The following is a 9,333-nucleotide window of genomic DNA, read 5'->3' as shown; positions in this document are numbered from 1 at the left end:
ACACTTTGGCCAGAATTATATTCAAAAGGTCAAAGGTGAACTATTGTATATCTGATGAAACATTAGAAGGAGTCACTGAGAAGAAAGTTCAAAATCGAGGACTCTGGTCAGAAATTTGTTTAGAAGGTCAAATATGGACTACTGTATGGTCGAGGTAACATTATCAGTAGGCTAAGAGAGTTCAGAGTATGTTAGCCTTTGATGACTCTATGGCCAGAAAAATGTTCAATGGGACAAATTTGGACTACTGTTTGGCTGATGAAACATCCAAAGGAGTCTATGATTATGTAAAGTTAAAGTTCCAGGACACTTTGGCCAGAAATATGTTCAATAGATAAAAAATGGACTACTGTCTGGCTGATGAAACATCAGAAGGAGTCTATGAGTACTTAAAGTTAAAGTTCCAGGACACTTTGGACAGAAATATGTTCAAAAGGTCAAATTTGGACTACTGAATGACTGATGAAACATCATTAGGAGTCACTGAGTATGTAAAGGTAAAGTTAGGAGTCACTGAGAAGAAAGTTCAAAATCGAGGACTCTGGACAGAAATTTGTTTAGAAGGTCAAATATGGACTGTATGGTCGAGGTAACATTGTCAGAAGGCTATGAGAATTCAGAGTATGTTAGCCTTTGATGACTCTATGGCCAGAAAAATGTTCAATAGGACAAATTTGGACTAATTTATGGTCGAGGAAACATTATCAGAAGGCTATGAGAATGTAGAATGTTCAAGATCAAGGACACTTTGACCAGAAAAATGTTAGCCTTTGATGACTCTATGGCCAGAAAAATTTTCAAAAGGAAACATACGGACGAGGTAACATTATCAGTAGGCTATGAGAATTCAGAGTGTGTTAGCCTTTGATGACTCTATGGCCAGAAAAATGTTCAATGGGACAAATTTGGACTACTGTCTGGCTGATGAAACATCCAAAGGAGTCTATGATTATGTAAAGTTTAAGTTCCAGGACACTTTGGCCAAAAATATGTTCAATAGATCAAATATGGACTACTGTCTGGCTGATGAAACATCAGAAGGAGTCTATGAGAACGTAAAGTTGAAGTTCCAGGACACTTTGGCCAGAAATATATTCAAAAGGTCAAAGGTGAACTATTGTATATCTGATGAAACATTAGAAGGAGTCACTGAGAAGAAAGTTCAAAATCGAGGACTCTGGTCAGAAATTTGTTTAGAAGGTCAAATATGGACTACTGTATGGTCGAGGTAACATTATCAGTAGGCTAAGAGAGTTCAGAGTATGTTAGCCTTTGATGACTCTATGGCCAGAAAAATGTTCAATGTGACAAATTTGGACTACTGTCTGGCTGATGAAACATCCAAAGGAGTCTATGATTATGTAAAGTTAAAGTTCCAGGACACTTTGGCCAGAAATATGTTCAATAGATAAAAAATGGACTACTGTCTGGCTGATGAAACATCAGAAGGAGTCTATGAGTACTTAAAGTTAAAGTTCCAGGACACTTTGGACAGAAATATGTTCAAAAGGTCAAATTTGGACTACTGAATGACTGATGAAACATCAGAAGGTGTCTCTGAGTATGTAAAGGTAAAGTTCCAGGACACTTTGGCTATAAATATGTTCAAAAGGTCAAAAGTGAACTATTGCATGTCTGATGAAACATTAGGAGTCACTTGGAAGAAAGTTCAAAATCGAGGACTCTGGATAGAAATTTGTTTAGAAGGTCAAATATGGACTACTGTATGGTCGAGGTAAAATTATCAGTAGGCTATGAGAATTCAGAGTATGTTAGCCTTTGATGACTCCATCGTCAGAAAAATGTTCAATGTGACAAATTTGGACTACTGTCTGGCTGATGAAACATCCAAAGGAGTCTATGATTATGTAAAGTTAAAGTTCCAGGACACTTTGGCCAGAAATATGTTCAATAGATAAAAAATGGACTACTGTCTGGCTGATGAAACATCAGAAGGAGTCTATGAGTACTTAAAGTTAAAGTTCCAGGACACTTTGGACAGAAATATGTTCAAAAGGTCAAATTTGGACTACTGAATGACTGATGAAACATCAGAAGGTGTCTCTGAGTATGTAAAGGTAAAGTTCCAGGACACTTTGGCTATAAATATGTTCAAAAGGTCAAAAGTGAACTATTGCATGTCTGATGAAACATTAGGAGTCACTTGGAAGAAAGTTCAAAATCGAGGACTCTGGATAGAAATTTGTTTAGAAGGTCAAATATGGACTACTGTATGGTCGAGGTAAAATTATCAGTAGGCTATGAGAATTCAGAGTATGTTAGCCTTTGATGACTCCATCGTCAGAAAAATTTTCAATAGGACAAATTTGGACTATATCTGGCTGATGAAACATCCAAAGGAGTCTTTGATTATGTAAAGTTAAAGTTCCAGGACAATTTTGGCCAGAAATATGTTCAAAAGGTCATATGGGAACTACTGTATGGCTGATGAATCATCAGAAGGAGTCTCTGAGTATATATATAAAGTTGAAGGTCGAGGACTCTTTGGCCAGAAATTTGTTTAGAAGGTCAAATATGGACTACTGTATGGTCGAGGTAACATTATCATTAGGCTATGAGAATTCAGAGTATGTTAGCCTTTGATGACTCTATGGCCAGAAAAATGTTCAATGGGACAAATTTGGACTACTGTCTGCTGATGAAACATCTAAAGGAGTCTATGATTATGGAAAGTTAAAGTTCCAGGGCACTTTGGCCAGAAATATGTTCAATAGATCAAATATGGACTACTGTCTGGCTGATGAAAAATCAGAAGGTGTCTCTGAGTATGTAAAGGTAAAGTTCCAGGACACTGTGGCTAGAAATATGTTCAAAAGGTCAAAGGTGTACTATTGCATGTCTGATGAAACATTAGGAGTCACTGAGAAGAAAGTTCAAAATCGAGGACTCTGGACAGAAATTTGTTTAGAAGGTCAAATATGGACTACTGTATGGTCGAGGTAACATTGTAAGAAGGACAGAAGGACAGAAATTTGTTTAGAAGGTCAAATATGGACTACTGTATGGTCGAGGTAACATTGTCAGAAGGCTATGAGAATTCAGAGTATGTTAGCCTTTGATGACTCTATGGACAGAAAATTGTTCAATAGGACAAATTTGGACTACTTTGTGGTCGAGGAAACATTATCAGAAGGCTATGAGAATGTATAGAATGTTCAAGATCAAGGACACTTTGACCAGAAATATGTTAGCCTTTGATGTAGTAGTCCAAATTGATGTAGTAGTCCAAATTTGTCCCATTGAACATTTTTCTGGCCATAGAGTTATGGCCAGAAAAATGTTCAATGGGACAAATTTGGACTACTGTCTGGCTGATGAAACATCCAAAGGAGTCTATGATTATGTAAAGTTAAAGTTCCAGGACACTTTGGCCAAAAATATGTTCAATAGATCAAATATGGACTACTGTCTGGCTGATGAAACATCCAAAGGAGTCTATCATTATGTAAAGTTAAAGTTCCAGGACACTTTGGCCAAAAATATATTCAAAAGGTCAAAGGTGAACTATTGTATGTCTGATGAAACATTAGAAGGAGTCACTGAGAAGAAAGTTCAAAATCGAGGACTCTGGTCAGAAATTTGTTTAGAAGGTCAAATATGGACTACTGTATGGTCGAGGTAACATTATCACTAGGCTATGAGAATTCAGAGTATGTTAGCCTTTGATGGCCAGAAAAATGTTCAATGGGACAAATTTGGACTACTGTCTGTCTGATGAAACATCCAAAGGAGTCTTTGATTATGTAAAGTTAAAGTTCCAGGACACTTTGGCCAGAAATATGTTCAATAGATAAAAAATTTACTACTGTCTGGCTGATGAAACATCAGAAGGAGTCTATGAGTACTTAAAGTTAAAGTTCCAGAGCACTTTGGCCAGAAATATGTTCAATAGATCAAATATGGACTACTGTCTGGCTGATGAAAAATCAGAAGGTGTCTCTGAGTATGTAAAGGTAAAGTTCCAGGACACTGTGGCTAGAAATATGTTCAAAAGGTCAAAGGTGTACTATTGCATGTCTGATGAAACATTAGGAGTCACTGAGAAGAAAGTTCAAAATTGAGGACTCTGGACAGAAATTTATTTAGAAGGTCAAATATGGACTGTATGGTCGAGGTAACATTGTCAGAAGGCTATGAGAATTCAGAGTATGTTAGCCTTTGATGACTCTATGGCCAGAAAAATGTTCAATAGGACAAATTTGGACTACTTTATGGTCGAGGAAACATTATCAGAAGGCTATGAGAATGTATAGAATGTTCAAGATCAAGGACACTTTGACCAGAAATATGTTAGCCTTTGATGACTCTATGGCCAGAAAAATGTTCAAAAGGAAACATACGGACGAGGTAACATTATCAGTAGGCTATGAGAATTCAGAGTATGTTAGCCTTTGATGACTCTATGGCCTGAAAAATGTTCAATGGGACAAATTTGGACTACTGTCTGGCTGATGAAACATCCGAAGGAGTCTATGATTATGTAAAGTTAAAGTTCCAGGACACTTTGGCCAAAAATATGTTCAATAGATCAAATATGGACTAATGTCTGGCTGATGAAACATCAGAAGGAGTCTATGAGAACGTAAAGTTGAAGTTCCAGGACACTTTGGCCAGAAATATATTCAAAAGGTCAAAGGTGAACTATTGTATGTCTGATGAAACATTAGAAGGAGTCACTGAGAAGAAAGTTCAAAATCGAGGACTCTGGTCAGAAATTTGTTTAGTAGGTCAAATATGGACTACTGTATGGTCGAGGTAACATTATCAGTAGGCTATGAGAATGTATAGAATGTTCAAGATCAAGGACACTTTGACCAGAAATATGTTAGCCTTTGATGACTCTATGGCCAGAAAAATGTTCAATGGGACAAATTTGGACTACTGTCTGCTGATGAAACATCTAAAGGAGTCTATGATTATGTAAAGTTAAAGTTCCAGGGCACTTTGGCCAGAAATATGTTCAATAGATCAAATATGGACTACTGTCTGGCTGATGAAAAATCAGAAGGTGTCTCTGAGTATGTAAAGGTAAAGTTCCAGGACACTGTGACTAGAAATATTTTCAAAAGGTCAAAGGTGTACTATTGCATGTCTGATGAAACATTGGGAGTCACTGAGAAGAAAGTTCAAAATCGAGGACTCTGGACAGAAATTTGTTTAGAAGGTCAAATATGGACTACTATATGGTCGAGGTAACATTGTCAGAAGGCTATGAGAATTCAGAGTATGTTAGCCTTTGATGACTCTATGGCCAGAAAAATGTTCAATAGGACAAATTTGGACTACTTTATGGTCGAGGAAACATTATCAGAAGGCTCTGAGAATGTATAGAATGTTCAAGATCAAGGACACTTTGACCAGAAATATGTTAGCCTTTGATGACTCTATGGCCAGAAAAATGTTCAAAAGGAAACATACGGGCGAGGTAACATTATCAGTAGGCTATGAGAATTCAGAGTATGTTAGCCTTTGATGACTCTATGGCCAGAAAAATGTTCAATGGGACAAATTTGGACTACTGTCTGGCTGATGAAACATCCAAAGGAGTCTATGATTCTGCAAAGTTAAAGTTCCAGGACACTTTGGCCAAAAATATGTTCAATAGATCAAATATGGACTACTGTCTGGCTGATGAAACATCCAAAGGAGTCTGTGATTATGTAAAGTTAAAGTTCCAGGACACTTTGGCCAAAAATATATTCAAAAGGTCAAAGGTGAACTATTGTATGTCTGATGAAACATTAGAAGGAGTCACTGAGAAGAAAGTTCAAAATCGAGGACTCTGGTCAGAAATTTGTTTAGAAGGTCAAATATGGACTACTGTATGGTCGAGGTAACATTATCAGTAGGCTATGAGAATTCAGAGTATGTTAGCCTTTGATGACTCTATGGCCAGAAAAATGTTCAATAGGACAAATATGGACTACTGTTTGACTGATAAAACATCAAAAAAAGTCTATGAATATGTAAAGTTCAATTTCCAGGACACTTTGGCCAGAAATATGTTCAAAAGGTAAAAAATGTACTACTGTCTGGCTGATGAAACATTAGAAGTAGTCCTTGAGTATGTAAGGTTTAAGTTCCAGGACACTTTGGCCAGAAATATATTCAAAAGGTCAAAGGTGAACTACTGTATGGCTGATGAAACATCAGAAGGAGTCTCTGAGTATGTATATAAAGTTCAAGATCGAGGACTCTTTGGCCAGAAATTTGTTTAGTAGGTCAAATATGGACTATTGTATGGTCGAAGTAACATTATCAGAACGCTTTGAGAATGCATAGTATGTTAGCCTTTGATGACTCCTTGACCAGAAATATGTTTAAAAGGTCTTTTGGCCAGAAAAATGTTCAATACGACAAATATGGACTACTCTCTGGCTGATGAAACATCCAAAGGAGTCTATGATTATGTAAAGGTAAAGTTCCAGGACACTTTGGCCAGAAAAATGTTCAATAGATAAAAAATGGACTACTGTCTGGCTGATGAAACATCAGAAGGAGTCTATGAGTACTTAAAGTTAAAGTTCCAGAGCACTTTGGCCAGAAATATGTTCAATAGATCAAATATGGACTACTGTCTGGCTGATGAAAAATCAGAAGGTGTCTCTCAGTATGTAAAGGTAAAGTTCCAGGACACTGTGGCTAGATATATGTTCAAAAGGTCAAAGGTGTACTATTGCATGTCTGATGAAACATTAGGAGTCACTGAGAAGAAAGTTCAAAATCGAGGACTCTAGACAGAAATTTGTTTAGAAGGTCAAATATGGACTACTGTATGGTCGAGGTAACATTGTCAGAAGGCTATGAGAATTCAGAGTATGTTAGCCTTTGATGACTCTATGGACAGAAAAATGTTCAATAGGACAAATTTGGACTACTTTATGGTCGAGGAAACATTATCAGAAGGCTATGAGGATGTATAGAATGTTCAAGATCAAGGACACTTTGACCAGAAATATGTTAGCCTTTGATGACTCTATGGCCAGAAAAATGTTCAAAAGGAAACATACAGACGAGGTAACATTATCAGTAGGCTATGAGAATTCAGAGTATGTTAGCCTTTGATGACTCTATGGCCAGAAAAATGTTCAATGGGACAAATTTGGACTACTGTCTGGCTGATGAAACATCCAAAGGAGTCTATGATTATGTAAAGTTAAAGTTCCAGGACACTTTGGCCAAAAATATGTTCAATAGATCAAATATGGACTACTGTCTGGCTGATGAAACATCAGAAGGAGTCTATGAGAACGTAAAGTTGAAGTTCCAGGACACTTTGGCCAGAAATATATTCAAAAGGTCAAAGGTGAACTATTGTATATCTGATGAAACATTGGGAGTCACTGAGAAGAAAGTTCAAAATCGAGGACTCTGGTCAGAAATTTGTTTAGAAGGTCAAATATGGACTACTGTATGGTCGAGGTAACATTATCACTAGGCTATGAGAATTCAGAGTATGTTAGCCTTTGATGGCCAGAAAAATGTTCAATGGGACAAATTTGGACTACTGTCTGTCTGATGAAACATCCAAAGGAGTCTTTGATTATGTAAAGTTAAAGTTCCAGGACACTTTGGCCAGAAATATGTTCAATAGATAAAAAATTTACTACTGTCTGGCTGATGAAACATCAGAAGGAGTCTATGAGTACTTAAAGTTAAAGTTCCAGAGCACTTTGGCCAGAAATATGTTCAATAGATCAAATATGGACTACTGTCTGGCTGATGAAAAATCAGAAGGTGTCTCTGAGTATGTAAAGGTAAAGTTCCAGGACACTGTGGCTAGAAATATGTTCAAAAGGTCAAAGGTGTACTATTGCATGTCTGATGAAACATTAGGAGTCACTGAGAAGAAAGTTCAAAATTGAGGACTCTGGACAGAAATTTATTTAGAAGGTCAAATATGGACTGTATGGTCGAGGTAACATTGTCAGAAGGCTATGAGAATTCAGAGTATGTTAGCCTTTGATGACTCTATGGCCAGAAAAATGTTCAATAGGACAAATTTGGACTACTTTATGGTCGAGGAAACATTATCAGAAGGCTATGAGAATGTATAGAATGTTCAAGATCAAGGACACTTTGACCAGAAATATGTTAGCCTTTGATGACTCTATGGCCAGAAAAATGTTCAAAAGGAAACATACGGACGAGGTAACATTATCAGTAGGCTATGAGAATTCAGAGTATGTTAGCCTTTGATGACTCTATGGCCTGAAAAATGTTCAATGGGACAAATTTGGACTACTGTCTGGCTGATGAAACATCCGAAGGAGTCTATGATTATGTAAAGTTAAAGTTCCAGGACACTTTGGCCAAAAATATGTTCAATAGATCAAATATGGACTAATGTCTGGCTGATGAAACATCAGAAGGAGTCTATGAGAACGTAAAGTTGAAGTTCCAGGACACTTTGGCCAGAAATATATTCAAAAGGTCAAAGGTGAACTATTGTATGTCTGATGAAACATTAGAAGGAGTCACTGAGAAGAAAGTTCAAAATCGAGGACTCTGGTCAGAAATTTGTTTAGTAGGTCAAATATGGACTACTGTATGGTCGAGGTAACATTATCAGTAGGCTATGAGAATGTATAGAATGTTCAAGATCAAGGACACTTTGACCAGAAATATGTTAGCCTTTGATGACTCTATGGCCAGAAAAATGTTCAATGGGACAAATTTGGACTACTGTCTGCTGATGAAACATCTAAAGGAGTCTATGATTATGTAAAGTTAAAGTTCCAGGGCACTTTGGCCAGAAATATGTTCAATAGATCAAATATGGACTACTGTCTGGCTGATGAAAAATCAGAAGGTGTCTCTGAGTATGTAAAGGTAAAGTTCCAGGACACTGTGACTAGAAATATTTTCAAAAGGTCAAAGGTGTACTATTGCATGTCTGATGAAACATTGGGAGTCACTGAGAAGAAAGTTCAAAATCGAGGACTCTGGACAGAAATTTGTTTAGAAGGTCAAATATGGACTACTATATGGTCGAGGTAACATTGTCAGAAGGCTATGAGAATTCAGAGTATGTTAGCCTTTGATGACTCTATGGCCAGAAAAATGTTCAATAGGACAAATTTGGACTACTTTATGGTCGAGGAAACATTATCAGAAGGCTCTGAGAATGTATAGAATGTTCAAGATCAAGGACACTTTGACCAGAAATATGTTAGCCTTTGATGACTCTATGGCCAGAAAAATGTTCAAAAGGAAACATACGGGCGAGGTAACATTATCAGTAGGCTATGAGAATTCAGAGTATGTTAGCCTTTGATGACTCTATGGCCAGAAAAATGTTCAATGGGACAA

The sequence above is a fragment of the Rhinichthys klamathensis genome, unplaced genomic scaffold (assembly GCF_029890125.1).
Source record: "Rhinichthys klamathensis goyatoka isolate OS25496 unplaced genomic scaffold, OSU_Roscu_1.1 h1tg000011l_1, whole genome shotgun sequence".
Classification (NCBI taxonomy): Eukaryota; Metazoa; Chordata; class Actinopteri; order Cypriniformes; family Leuciscidae; genus Rhinichthys; species Rhinichthys klamathensis.
This window is presented reverse-complemented; position numbering follows the sequence as displayed.